The 15308-nt window shown below is 42.3% G+C and overlaps 1 protein-coding gene across 3 annotated transcripts in view; it reads right to left on the minus strand.

The window, feature by feature from the left end:
* Positions 1-15308, minus strand: part of SUSD6 (sushi domain containing 6) — an 80267-nt gene that overhangs the window by 13009 nt on the left and 51950 nt on the right. The window lies entirely within an intron of this gene.

Genomic DNA, 15308 nt, shown 5'->3' on the forward strand with positions numbered 1-15308 from the left:
AATTTTCGATAGCCATTCAAATAAAAACAACAAACCAAAATTGAGGAAACTGCACTGAAAACAGGATATTTGTCTTGCTCAGAACTTCTTCTTGTCTGGCAGGTCACAATGATCCTGCAGAACAGCCTCAACAACTTCTGCTGATAACATGTATCCGCCCGGCTGAAAGATGGAGAAATCCAAGTGATTTTTTTCACCTAAAATTCACATCAGCTGCCCAGACTTCATAAAAGAAAATACATCATAGACCCCTCTTGAGACATTTTGGGGCATGGAAAATGACACCTAAGTGTTCCATCAGAGCATGGTGACCCAGGCCTGTCCTTAACCCCCAGAGCACATATTCTCATGTTTTGCCTCCCACTTACTGTGGGACAAACAGCAACAAACAGGTGGGCAAAGTTCAAGTAATTGGATTTTGAGCAAGATTTAAAAAGCAAAAGAAAACCTGAGATTCATTCACTGTGGAAAAATTTGCCACATCGCATTAGTGCAAACAACTCTTGAACCTAGACACGTGAGAATGCAGCATAGGTAGTGCTTGTAATTGCCAATAAACCCTGAGATGACGTGGTGATTGAAGCCAAAAATACTCTGGGTATGAGTTCTGCCAACTTTATAACTGCAATTCAATTTACTTCTTCAGAAAAGGTTAACAGGGGTCTAAGCAGCAGCTTTTAAAAATGACTTTGTTCTTGAAGAGATCTATTCTTAAATAAACTTTGGAGAAGCCACTCCCTATGCCTCATGAGTTTTAACTGTTACCTCTTCTGTGCTTTTCATCTTTTCTTTCTGCAATAATTTCATAACCAGTGTTATAATCCTGCACCTTATGAGACTAAACTTCCTTTCACTGTGAGCCCATGCATCATCTCAGGGCAGCTAGGATCAGCCAAAGCAACAGATTAATGGCACATTTCTCATTCAACCACATAGACAATTGCAGTCCAGGAGAGGATTTTTTGATAAATTGCATAACCATTTGAGCACCAGAGATATTTTTAGCAGTTTAATATGTACCTCTCTTGGCACTGGTGGAGAGCTGTGGGTAAAAGCCAGTGTCACCACAGCAGTTGCCAAAACTCAAGAGCAGACAGGACAATTTCCCTACACCTATTTATACATAGCAAGTACCCGGAATTGGGAGTCATGCACAGCATCTTTCTGCTGACTGCAGGAAAGAGCTCAGTCTCATGGTTCCCTTTTCTCCTGAGCTATGCCCATGTGAAAGCCTGGCCACTGCACTGGGACCCCTTTTGCACACAGAAGCAGCTGTCAGTTCCTCTTCCATCATAAAGTGCCACCTACACTGATGAGATTTCTCAGTTATGTACAAACACCAGCCAGCCAACAAGAAACAGGCACTCATTTACACTGCAACAGCACTATCAAAGGCTTGGAACACCACCTCATCAGGCACCTGCAGAACCATGGCTTGGCCTGCTCAGGTAAGGTCTTCAGGAGATGCACACTGGATTTCTCTGCACCTCCACAGACCACTTGGACAGGAAAGGAGAGACACAGCTGATAGGTATGTTCAGGCACTTATGCCTGACTTGTCCTATTCACAGGGAAGGGACTGCAGAATTAGTCACCTCCCCTTCCCTCTACCCCCAACCTTTGTTTGTCATCACAGCATCCAGGAGTGCACAAGTATTTTAAAATGTCACCTTCACTGTGATGGAAGAACACTGCCTGTGTGCTGGGAAATAGATAAAAAAGGTCTGCATTAGGCATCCAGAACATCAACTTCCTCCATCTTCAATATGATTGAGCTGATCCTGGATTGTCCTTTGCAAAGCAGCCTCAGGGGAACAAAGCATCTCAGAGCCTGCAGCTTTGGGCTACAGCTGATGGCATTGAAAATTGCTGAAGGCAAGGCTTGGGTGGGTAGGACAATGGACTGGTGGTACCTGAAAAACTGAGAAAGTCAAATACCTCTGCTTCCTAATGGACCGGCTCTCTCTCCCTGGCATTTCTGACAGAATGCAGCACCTTTGCAAACCAGGGCCCAGTCCAGCAGAAGAGAGGCATCCAGAATGCCTGGGACAGACAATGCAGCAACCTGTTTCCTAAGCTTTCACACTGTTCATAACAGGCTTCTTCAATCCTCCATATTTGCACTCCAAACTGGGGCTAATAGAAGAAAAAGTACAAGTCTGATTCTGCACAACCCTTTATGTCCCCAGCAGTGAAGCTTACACCCCAAGTTTGCAGCACTGGTATGTTCACAGCAATACAGAACCAGGCAGAGCATCCCATTTATTGCTGTCCACAGAATAAACCACTGACACTTCAGGAGTGAAAAAAGCTGGGTACCAACTGCTGGCAGACAGCAAACCCAGAGCAGCCTGCTCCTGGCTATGGCTAGTGGCCAGAAGGTGCAGGTGAATGGGAAGAGCTGCCTGTGTGAACTGTTTATTACCACTCTGGAGCATGACTGTGTTGGGATGGTTCAGCGCTGGGAACAGAAAGACACATGCAGGAATTTCATCAACTCTCTCCCTGAAACATGTTTTTGGAAGCATCCCAGGGCTTGTGAGACATCTTAAGACAAATGTTCATGCCAGGGAGGGAAAAATAAGAGAGCCAAGTTACAGAAGTTATCAACTTCCTAGGGGGTTACTGACATTCTAGGCTTGCAAAGCTACTGCCAGGATCTTGATTCATCAAGCTTTCAGGATGCACAGAAATAGGTTTTAAGCATTTCCCCACTTTGTGCAAAGGGAGCAAATACTCCCAAAGGCCCTGTTTCTAGGAGGTACTGAAGCTTATGACATCTCCTGAAAGAGCTGGTTCTCTGTCAACATGCATTGCTGGAAAACAGGAAGGAAATAGAAATGTGAAGACTTAGAACACCATTCAACTCTGTTCAGAGGTAAAGAAATTGTCAATTTCTGCCTATCAATCTGGAAATAAGTTATACACTGGAGTTTCTGCAAATGCCATTCCAAACCACTAGGTATTTAATATACAGACAATTTTTTAATATGCAAATGAAAAAATACTAAGCCTGTATGTACCTCCACCCAGCATCCCACCAAATCACCTATAAGTACCATATTTTTCTGTTCTGGTCACATGAAAAAATACTGTCCTCCTTCAAGGAGGGTTAACTGTTCTGATGGTCTTTGAATAGCTGTTACCAGCTTGACAATAACCACCTCAACACTCGGGAACCTCTTTTTTTGTTGCAGTAACAGCAAGATCATATTGTACCTTCGCCAGTTCCTATTCCCATGGCTCTCCTTCAAGTAGCAAGCCTCACTTCCTTTCTCTTCCACCAGACTGACAGAGAGCTGTGAGGAGCTGGAATTCAGCTTCTTTTAGAGACAGTAAGAAATCTCAATTGGCCAAACTGATTAACCTACTCACCAAAGGATAAAATGGTTCTTTCATGTCCTGACTGAGCTGGAGCTGGTCCTGAATGACAACCTGATGCAAAACTAAAAGCATTTCTAGAATAATGTAACAAAGACACAAACCCGAGCCACGGTCATATATAATGCCACAGATGGAAGCATGTGGTCTGTTGTGTGCTGACACAGAATGAGGGGTTTAAGTACTCAGAACGTAAACCACATGAGCACAGTTGAGCCTTGATCACTGAGAGTGAAATTCACAGATAAGCAGAAGATTTACAAAGCTCAAGCAGGATGAGCCTGTTGTGGCAAGGACGAAGAACAATACACTCCACTCACACATACAAAGAAAGATTAAATCATACTTCAATCTGACTGGATAATTGACACAGAATTATAAAAGCTCCCCAGCATTAACCTTCTTTGCACAGGCACAACAACACTACACAGAAGTCTAAGACCTCTCTACAGTCTTATTTGCTCAGCACTGTTTCTTTATTTTTTACAATCAGTAAGCTTCAGGGACTCTACAGGGGGTCTTACACCCCTCTTTTCTGCACCAAGCACATCAACTGTTTTTCAGTCACTAACCTGTTTTACTGGGCAGTCTGACTACACAGAGATGAAAACCCAATCCTCCTTAAAAAAATGCATTCTTATGATAAAACAAAACCCAAACAAACAACTAAGCAAAAAACAAAAACCAAACACACACACACAAAAAAACCACGCCCAAAAAATCTCCCCCAAGCCCAAAAACTAACCAATCAACCAAGCAAGCAAACAAAAAAACCCTTTTAGTCATGATCTGCCAGAGTACATAACTGTAAGTTTATAACTGACAGAGAACAAGCCACGGCATTGCTCATCTTATGTGGGCAATTGTGTATAGCATTGCTTAACAATAGGATGTTTTGCACCAAACATCCAGTAATAGTTCTTCATCTCCACAGCAGGGCACAAAGGTCACTAAAACTAGGACAGGAACACTTCTGACAAAATGAAGTGGCTCTTTACATGAGTCAGGCCCAAATCCCAGCAACTTCAAGAGGAAGCTGGACTCAGCCACAGGTAAATCCCTCACTAACTACACAAGTCAGTGTACTACATCTGCTCTAGCAGGTTTGGCTGTCCTCAGAGCAGTGGCAGAGGAGACTTACAGGTCTATGCTGAAGCACTTTAGAAGCCATTTGTGTTTACAAGTGCTCTGCTGCTTGCCCTGAGCATGTACCCTGCTTGGATACTGTTAACACCTCCTGGCCTTTTAGACATGCCACAATTTTTGTGCGATGTAGAAACTAAAAATGGAAGATGCTAAGCTCAGGACTTTTCTTTCTTCATCTACTCCATTTAACAGATACTATCAAGACTCACAGAAGGAAAACAACCTACAAACAAAAACCATCCTCCTAACCAAGACAAATATTCCCCTGGCTAATCTGGTTAAACTTGTCATGATATCTCATGTCAGCAGGTCTTACCTGGTGAGCAAACATCTCTGTGAAGCAGAATACAAGAGGCACCCAATGAAATTGTCCCAGTGCTAGAGGCCCTGCCATTTCTTTCATGCTGTTTCCCCTGAAGCCCCATCCTAATTTTCTTGTACTACTTTGACTGCCCCATAGTAGGATTTCTGTGGAATAGCTCAGAAAGGGTTGGCTTGCCTCAAGGCCTGCCACATTTTTGTCTCTTCTCATGTCTCCTACCACATAGGAAGGTTTCCTTCTGGTCACAGTAATCTCCTGTTCGCTCTTAAAAGTTGTGCTTCAGCACATTCCACAGTGGCAAGGAGAACTTCTCCGTCCAAGTCTCCAGTTCCGTAAAACATTGCCACCTTTATTCTTTCAGACAGGACTTGCTACCAGCCTTAAAAACAGCATATCTAGAAAACCACCCAAAATAAACACAATATATCCCCATCTTCCAGTTACTTGTACCTGCTACAGAGACTTCCATTTTCAACTTGGATAATCATCTGTGCATCACCTCAGTATAGCTGAGGGAACTGAAAAAGTTATTACTAATTTCTGGCAAGGACCTTTCAAACAGCCCCAAACTCTAGGGGAGTAACTCTCCCTCTCTATTCCTACCTTCAGTCTGGGTCTTGCCACAGCTAAATGGGTGGTCTGAAATACTAATTCCATGGGAAGCTTTCTGCAGAGGCTGTGCATTTTCAGCATCTCAGACCTGAGGTTTAACACCATGCTGAAAACAACAGAGCCAGATTCACAGTTCTTTTCCAGATAGTGCCCTGAACAGGCTCACAACAATAATGAGGTTTTTATCAATTGCTATTTGCATGCAAATGCATACACAGGGATTCATCTGTTTTTTACACAATGCTTTTTCACAATAAAAACATGACAGCCTGATGCAGTCAGCAGGCTAGAAGTGCAAGCCAGGGAGCAGCAAGAATGCTCACTTCAGTTTCTATAGGGTCTGGCAATTCTAGTGGAGTGGTCCCCACAGATCCCACTCAGGGATGACACTGGATGTTGGTTTGGCCTTAGCAAATGCATTCAGTTGCTTCTTAACAAGAGCTCTAGCCATATTTACTAATAGGAGAAGAGACACTCTTTCTCTCCTTGCAGAGTTTCAGTTCTTGCCAGCAGGGTGCTACCTGACCTCTCCGCTAATCTCCTGGTTGTTTAGTAAGCCAATAAGGAAAGAATTTACTCCTCCCTTTGCCCAGTACTTGGACATACTCCCAAGTTCTGTCACCAGTACTCAGAGAAGCATGAATGTGATCCAACCAGATAATAGCATCAGTGCTGTTCTTAGCCACACAGCAGGGTAGTTAGCCACAGTGCTGAGCGGATTTAGCAGCTTCCGGAGCAGCAACAGAGGAACACAAGAGCCTCCCAGTGCTGCAGACATTCTCCAGTGCCTGCAGGATACACCAAACAGAACACATTCCAAGTAATTTTAATTACATTTGTTTGGTTTGGGTCTTTTTTCATTTTGTTTTGGTGTACTTGTTGGGGTCTGGGGTTTTTTTGTTTTCCAGTGTAACTTTTCCTCCCAGAGACGACATTGACTCAAACACTTCCACATTTGCTAAGGTAGGACAGATCCTTACCTAGCATATGATGAACTCAAACCCCACTATGCACCTACTGAGAGAAAAAACACGTGAAAAGTAGCACCAAAACTAAAGGCAACATGCAGCTGGCATATGTGCCATTTTCAACAACAAGCACCTATTTTATAAACCCTTTGGAACTATCAGACAGGAAATTCACTGTCCAAGTTAGCTGCTTTTCTTGTGACAGCTTTATCCCCTATACTCTGCAGAGTCTAGGCTAAAGGTGGTTTCCTGCCTTGAGAAGAAAATGAGATTAAAAAGTATATACACACCTATTTTATTCAAAGAACATACAGCTACTTGTCACGTCCCTCCAACCCAAATCTCCTGCTGTGTCATGTGGGAACAGAGGAAAAACACAGTGACTGCTAAACAACAACAACAACAAAAAAATCTACAAGCTTCTTTTTCAGTAAGGAATTTTTCTTCTTCAACCAGAGCCTTCAGTCACACGAGATTTCCTTCTGCCTGAGACAGGACTTTCCTTTCTGCAGAGAGGGAGATTATGCAGGAAGATGACTAGCCAGCTCTGCTTTCAGTGTCAAATCCAGAGAGGCAACATCCTTGTTTTTCCTCTCTTCCCTTGTACGCACAAACCAGCCTGTAAACAGCAGAAGGCACTTTTGGCAGCCCCTCCCTCAGCAGCAGTTCAGTTTTGGTAAGAATCAAGTCTGTTACCATTTCATACCCCTTTCAGACTAGCTATATCAACTAAACACCATCTTTTACCAAAGAAAGAAACACTTCTAGGCAGCTGGACTGGAGAGAAAAAGCACCTTGATAGGCTTTGATCAACAGCACTGCAACTCCCCACCCACACCTTCCTTCCTGTTGAGAAAGCAATGACAAGGGGATGTGCTTTAGTGGTAAGATAGAAAAGCAGTCACCCCCACCCACATTTTCCAGCGAGAGTGCCAACTCCATTTCTGAGTGCTAAATACCCTCAGGTTTCCAACCAACCATGCTTGCCTGGATGCACTCAAAAGCTTTCAGCACAGCAGCTTCCCACTATGCACCCTCTGCACTGTCCTTCGAAGGCAGAGAGCCTGGATTAATATTAGGCTAGGAAATGACTCAAGTATTTCAGGGACAAACGTCACTGCTTCCAACAGCAGGTTTGTGCTGAACACAAAGAGTCACATGCTTTAGACCGGGGTTTCTCTTGGCAGGCTGGCTCCAAGAAGCACAATGACCTGATCTGGGAATAATATTTGAGATGTTATTCTCTCCCAGCATCTTCAGAGCATTTTTTAGCCCACACAATGAAATTCCAATACCAGTGTATGCTGCAGTGATTAGAAAGCCTTTTCCCTAGAGGACAAGTGGGCCTCTCCTGGTGGATGTGAAGTATGCTTTGCTCCCCTTTCAGGTAGCTCAGGGTATTAGTGGGGCTTTTTTGTTTACTGCCCACCAGTGGACTCTACCTGTGTGTTTTAACTACACAAATACAGTCGCTGCAGATAGAACATGTGAAAAGGGACCCAGACTGAAGCCATCCCATGCCAGCTGGCAGCAGTCACAACTTGGTGTGTTTCTAGCCAGAGACAGAATTCACTCCGTAAAACACCGATTACCAGATGCCCAGGTTTTCCACTGGTCTGTAATTTCTGGGGAGGAGATGGGGATTGGAAGCAGGAGAACAGATTTTGAATCTTCTCCTTTTCAGCACTCTGGCTTTCTCTAGCACATGAGCAGATGGGTCATTTCCCAAAGGGGCAAACCCGATACAGCAGCTGCTGCTGGGGCCTAGTCACAACAGCTGAGGCTAAAGGACCTCTTTATATTTAACTTACAGGAGGCAGAAGTCAATAAAAGGCCTCCATTGTGAGTGCACACACTTCTCACCGACCCTGCCCCTGAAGTATTTTAAGCCTTCCTAAAAACACACTGCAAAACATAGCCCTCTTTTGGGTTCTGTGTATTAAGCAGAAGCCAAAGGTCCACTGAAAAATAAGCCCTCTGTCCTTACTGGCTCCAGATGATGCTTGTTCTGAAGGCAAAGACAGAAGACCAAACTGAGCAGGGCTGGAGTCTTCACAGGGAAATTACAGTTTCCCTAGCAAGGGCATACTCTGAAGAGGAGGCTTATTTTTTTTAATGCCATAATGTGGGTAAATGAGAAGAACCAAAGCAAAGAGATTTGTATATATAATCATATAGCTGTGCATTTATATAATTAGACACAAGCACTTAAAATGTGTACAGTAACAGGCACCCCTTACAGCCATCCCATACACAGTAAAGCTGCATTTTTTTTCTTTTTCCTCTTAGGGCAGGGGAAGAAAAAGCAAGAAAGAAAAGACTCTAATTGCAGCCTTCCACCAATGCAGTCGCCATCTGGTAACTCAAGAGACACATGGAGACGAAATATCTTAATTAACATGCTACAATAGTATTTAAAAAAACTCTATGCTTATTAACACTCAGCTGCGATTAGCCAACCATGGAGGAAGCCTGCTAGTGCAACATTAATTATGGGTCTTGTCTGTCTTTCTATTAGAAATACGATTTTTTTTTACCCCCAGTAGTTTATCTGTCTCCTAAAGAGAAAACCATTAGTATCAAAGCTTACTCTAAAATGCAAATTATATTTACGTTTTCCAAGAGTCAAAATGCTTAGGCTATGTGAAGCTGTCACTGGTACTTCTACAGTGCTACTGATTGTATATAAAAAACTTCTTTCTGTCCCATAGAAAGCCTTGCTTCAGTTAAAGAACTCCCAGTGCCACTGATATTTTGGCAGAAAAATAAATGTTATACCTTTCAAGTTCCTTTCCCCCTCCAAAACAGGACAATCTTTGCTGTATGCTAGGCAGTTGGAAAACCAAGATACAAATTCCAGGTGTAACAAAAACCACATCTGTAAAAGGAAGACTTCTGTGATGGAAAGCAGAAACCAAACACAACAGCACTCCAGCAGCACATCTGCCTCCTTAGAAGAGTGCTACTCACTGTGACAACTGTACTATTTCCCGTGTAATAAGCCCACCTGTAATGTGGTCCCCTCAGATACATTCCCGAGTGATTCAGCCTGACAGGCTCCAAGACTAACACTGCCAAGTTTTTCAGAGCTGGCTCTGTGTAATGTTTGCACAGGGCTGGCTGCAGCAGGGCTCTCATCCGTGCCAGGCATTCTGGACATCAGGATAGCACCAAACCATAATACAAAAACCTGGCGCTTCTAAACAAAGCCAGGAAGATAAATTAATTCCGGAAATATTATTAAGGAGAAGGAAGCAAACCGGGAACAACTGCAGAAGTACTTTTAAGATCTTCTGATAAAGTAATCTTATTGCTGCACACACATGCAAATAAAGTTATTGGTGATGTATGTGGAAGCTCATGAAGCTTACTTATGTCCTGTAAAGATGAAGGGCAGCTGACCAGTACTTTACAACATCCCACACTGCCAGGATAAGTATAAACAATTTGCATCTGGGCTGCAGTTGGAGTCAGCACTACAGTGGCTGCAAAAAAGCCAATTTAATAGAGAATCCTGCTCTCACCCATGGGCACAGTGTAGCTTTCCAAGTGGCCACATTTAATTTGCTTTTGTTTTCTAAGGCTGCTTCCAGCCTTCCTGTGCCTTCTTCCAACCACCCTATAATTATTTTCACGTGTTCCAAGACGGAAATTAAGCAATGCTGTAAGAACACTTTGTATAATCAAAAGGTTGCAGATTTTGCTTTTGAACCCCAAACCCAGTAGCCTTGTAGCCTCATAAGCATGGGCTCTTCCAGTTCTAAATTTTATTTTATATTGCAATAAAGAGGAGATTATTTAAAAATAATAAGAATTGTGAAAATAATTTGATGGTCTTACAAAAAAGAAACTAATAGCTGTGCAGGAATTTACTTCATACAGCTTTGATTTGTCATCTTGTCCCTGCTTATCTGTTTCTCAAAATTACAAAACTAAAAATCGGTCTCAGTTCAGGGGTAAACCTGCACATATACCCCACTGTTTCCTTGTCTGTTCCTAAGTGGGTTTTCAGTTTGGATACAGCAATACCCTAAGGTGATTTTTTTCAGGATAAAAGCCTGACACACTATGGGGTTCTAGTGTAAGGAAAAACATCTCATGCTTCAGCAAGAACAATGAGACAGTATAGGAAAAAGCATAACTATGCTGTTCAGCAAAACATGATATTCATGCTGATTTAGGACACCAGGTTTTGATAGGACACAGGTTACTGGTCCATAAAGACCTGAGTGAAATGAATAAACTCCCTCTATTGACACTAGGTCAGGACACTAGGGAAATACACCTTAAAGACACAGCAGAGCAAAACTCATCTCTACCAGCGAGTGACACAAGGCCTTCAATTTAGCAGTGCCTCAGGAAACTTAACTTGCTTGTGGATTTTCATACCACTACAAAATTTCCACTCCTGAAACTTCAGCCTAGTACAGCAATCAGGTTCCTTTTTCTAGTAAGTCCTTAGAAGTTCTTGCTATGAGAGTTTCCCAAAGTGTGTCCCTGTTGTGGACTCCAGCATGGCCACTCAAGCTCAGGATGACACATATCACTTGGATGGTAACACCAACAGCAGTAGGTGTCCATTGCTCCCATTCCACCTTGAGGTGGAACTCAGCCAGACACCATCAACCACCACAACTGGCTTCCCCTTAACCCCAGAGGCGAGTTCACGCCCACCTTCTAACCCCAGTTTTGGTACAGTTTGCTCTGAGACAAAGATCATTGCACAGTCATGAGTCTGCTCATGAGGCAGTCCTAAAGTCCAAGGGAACATGGGAATCTCTGACAAAATAATTTTTGAGTTTAGATACACTAACCAAGTCACTTTAAAGCTCTGCCCTTGTAGGCCTCCTTCGTTCACTAATGAACCTTTTGCATCTGATTCATTTTTCATCCTTTCAGCAGCAGCAGCTGTTGCCTGCCTCTGACTCAGCCTATCCAAAATGTACTGATTTGGAAGTTTGGCCAAGGCTGATCTAGTAATGGCCTGCACACAGGACAGTGCTGTGCACTACATGTTGTTCCACCTTCATCAAACTGGGAAGCTCAGAGTCCTGGGTTACTGAAGTTTTCCTCTGCAATTCATCTACTAACAGATTTGCTAGGGAAAGGTGGGTAAGGACAGCGATAAACCCCATCTGATACACCAACTTTTTCCTTCTGCCATGCTACTTCTCATTTGGCTTTTGGCTCTGCTCAGGACCACTGAACATAACAGAATCTCATATCTGGGCAGATCTGTTTATTCTTTAAGAATGACTCATCTGTATCACGGGACTTGTCAAAACAAGCACTCAGATAATTTACCACTGACTGGGCAGAATTGCAAAGACTTATTATCCTTGTCTCACTGGAAAGCCTCTCTTAAGCACAGTCATATTTTCACTCTAGATGTGGTTAGTTTAGCCATAAGTATTAAGTCATCTTTCCTGCCAGCTTTAGAGAAGTCCAGCATCACAAACAACTTCTCTACAGAGTGCAGCACAACAGAAGAAAGAACACTCCTCAAGTCATCCTGCTCAAAGTGGGAGGCCTGTCAGACTACACAGTGACAGAATTACTCCACATGGCAAACTCCAGAGACTCCAGTCCTACAGACCTCCACTTAGGCAAGTTCAGTCAGTCTGAGCTTCACTTTCTTGATCAGATCAGCTGATACAAACTCAATCCAAACTCTAATAATTCAAAAGCTCTAAAAGTGCAGCTGAAGAACTCATCTTCAAAGAAAAGTAAAAACCTTCTTCTACTGAGACAAGCTAGCAGTGACACACCTCTCTAAATTGCCTAATACTTGAACAGTGTTGGGGCAATTTAAGAGCTAGGGAGGTGATAGTAGGAAAGGTGGTGTCAGACCCTGTATAACCTGCACTGAAACTTAACACCTACTCAGGATGTAATTTCTATCTACTGGCAACACAAGTTAAAATTAGAGAGTATTTTTTGGTAAGAAGAGAGGAAATCCAGTGAAGCTACCAGTAAGTTTGCCTTGTGACTGGAGCATGACTAGTAAGAGGCATCAAGGTCTGCTGGGATGCTGCTGCTACTTTGATTTACCAGTCACAGAAGACATGATCAGGTCTGGCAGAACAGGCAAAGTCACACACATTCCACTGACTCAGTTTGCTGGGGATCAAATGGTACATGGAAAGAAAATGGCAACTAAGCATTATGCATACAAATGCAGAATATAGAAAATTCAGATTATCAGCCACCTTCTTTGAGAAGATTGTCTTGCTATACAATTGTACTTATTTCAAAGTGTTTGGTTTTTTATCTCCATTTTCCCAGTCCCTACCAACAGCTCTAAGCAAATCAATAGATATGAAAGAGCAATTATCAAAAACAGCAGCAAATGTGAATTCTTCCTTTCTGTCTTTGTAGCTTCTCATCCCAAACACCCACAGGGTAAACATAGCTGAACTCAAACAAGCCAGGATTGGGAAACTGTTCAAAAAACAAGTTCCTTCCACAGCTGGCAAGAAAAGTGCTCAGAGAAGAAGTGTAGAAGTTCTCACCCTTTGAAATACTATTTTTCCTTTGACACTTTCACTATAGCCACTGCAATCAAAGCACAGGCATGGCAAAATATCCAGCTGAAAACACATGTAACAAACAAACAAACAAAAGGTCAGAATTAGCAACTGCCAAGACAGAATTCATTTGTAGCCCTTGACACCTGATAAAAATGTAGGAAAAGATTAAATACAATTTCATCCATTTGACATAAAAAGAAACTATAAAACATACAACCCCCAAACCCTACAGGGTAACCATTTTCAAAACAAAATCTTCAGAAAAGCAATCAGGTCTCCTCAAGAACTACTAAACTGCAGTCTTGTTTCTCTGCAATTCACTGCTTTTAAGCAATAAGAAATACAAGATTGTACATATTCTTTGCTTCTTGCTTACATTCCCTGGTAACCTAGTGAGGTTCTTTGTTCTGTAACAATTAAAAAGCCAAATTAAAGTCACAAAACAAAGATATTCCCAGTGCTTTATTATGGGGTTGCTTTTCATAGGAAGGTTTGGTTTGAAAGGGACCCTGGAGATCACCTAGTTCCAAACCCCCTGCTATGGGCAGGGGACACTTTCCACTAAATCTTGCAGTGCTACCCTCTCTTCTTCTGCTTCTTGCATGCAAACTGGCTTTGTTTTAAATTATTTGTGACATTTCATTAAGTTTCATTTATTGTTCTGAAGTATTTATTTGCTTAGCATTCTCAAGTGGCTTCCTTCAGCTACATCTTATCTATACAGTATCACTAGTTCTGTCAGAGCAGTTCCGGCTAAACCAGCAGGAGTATTTCACAGGGCAATGTACATTTTACAGGATAACAACAGAGCGAAAATGGTCAGCTGAATTTTGGTTCCATAAAGCACCAAGAATCACACCCCATTGACTGCATTTTACCTGGACTATTCTTGACTTTAACAGGCCAAGTCTGATTGATACTATTATCATTTCTTGCCAGCCAGACCTCGAGTTCTAGGACAGTACCTTATTGAAAAGGAGAGACTGTTGCAGGCCAGGTTCTTCCAGACAATTCAGCTGATTTTCAGATGCTGTTCCAAACCCTGTTTCCTTGACTACCACAAGAACTAAAACAACACAAGACCTTTTTGTTTGTTGTTCTATATAATTCCAGATAGCATTTACAGCATCAAATTGGAGAAATTTCAAGTCCCTCCTGAATTTCATACTTTCTAAAAATCTTACTTTTCATCCTCACAGACATCTTCCACCAAACATGCATGAGAAAATTCCTGCTCAACTCCAGCATTCCCTCACATCAGACAATAGTTTTAACTCCTGTTTCAAACACTTAGCTCGATAAAAGCTGGGGTTTGCAAGGTATGTTTTGTTTTCCTTTGGGTTGGGTACCTTAAGTTGTAGGTTTTGGGGTTTTTTTTAAGCATTTAACAGCAAGGAGAGTTTTTGCATGTTCCTGCAATGTTTAATGTTATTATTACATCTACTATGTTAGCAGATAGCAATAGTATCCACTACATAGCTACTTACACTTTTTGTCTAAATTGTCAAAACCAGCAGGACATTTCAAACTTGATTTCAAGAGCTGCAAAACCATCTTATCACAGAGAGACCTATCAGAATTAAATGCTGATTTTACACAGCAAGATGTCATTGTAACAGCTTAATTCTGTGATCCTCTGAAAAAGAGGATGAGGTGGGAGAGTCAGATTATTAAAAAAACCTCACAAAATAATTACTTAAAGGATTTATTTATTTATAGGTCCATAAAAATAGGTGCATAAAATCTGTTCCACTACCTAGGTCAACATATATGTACAGACACTGATCTAGCAGACAGATTCACAACCACCACCTGACTCAGGCTTTGAAGGAAAACAGTAAGCAAGACAGTGGGAGAAGTTATAGCCTGTCAGCTAAAAACAACGTAATCTTTCCCAAATCATGCAAGAACAAAGCAGTTTCAAGTTCCTACACAGAAAAAAAAAAAAAAAAAAAAAAAAAAGGGTATTTCAGATGCTCCCCAGGGAAGAATGCAGTAGAGGAAGCTGTTGCAGCATGCCTGAATGCCGCAGAAAGTGCTCTGCTGAGCACAAAAGAGAAAAATACATGAGCATTCCCACCTTCCTCAGAGCTGGGGCCAGAGCTCAGAGGAATGCTGAGAACACCCTGGAGAGTCCTCATCCTCATACAGCTGGACCCAGATCTGCCTCCCACATAATCACATGAACATACATGGTAGGAAGCAAGTATCCAAATCCCAGCTCTTCCCCAGTATCAGGGCTCCCATCTAATACTCCCTTAACCTAGGAAAAAAGAAAACCCCAAACCCACAAGAGAGGAGGGCAGAGGTTATGCTCATTCCCCCTACAGAACCAGTCGCTGAACCTGC

The sequence above is a fragment of the Sylvia atricapilla genome, chromosome 6 (genome assembly GCF_009819655.1).
Source record: "Sylvia atricapilla isolate bSylAtr1 chromosome 6, bSylAtr1.pri, whole genome shotgun sequence".
In the NCBI taxonomy this organism is placed as follows: Eukaryota; Metazoa; Chordata; class Aves; order Passeriformes; family Sylviidae; genus Sylvia; species Sylvia atricapilla.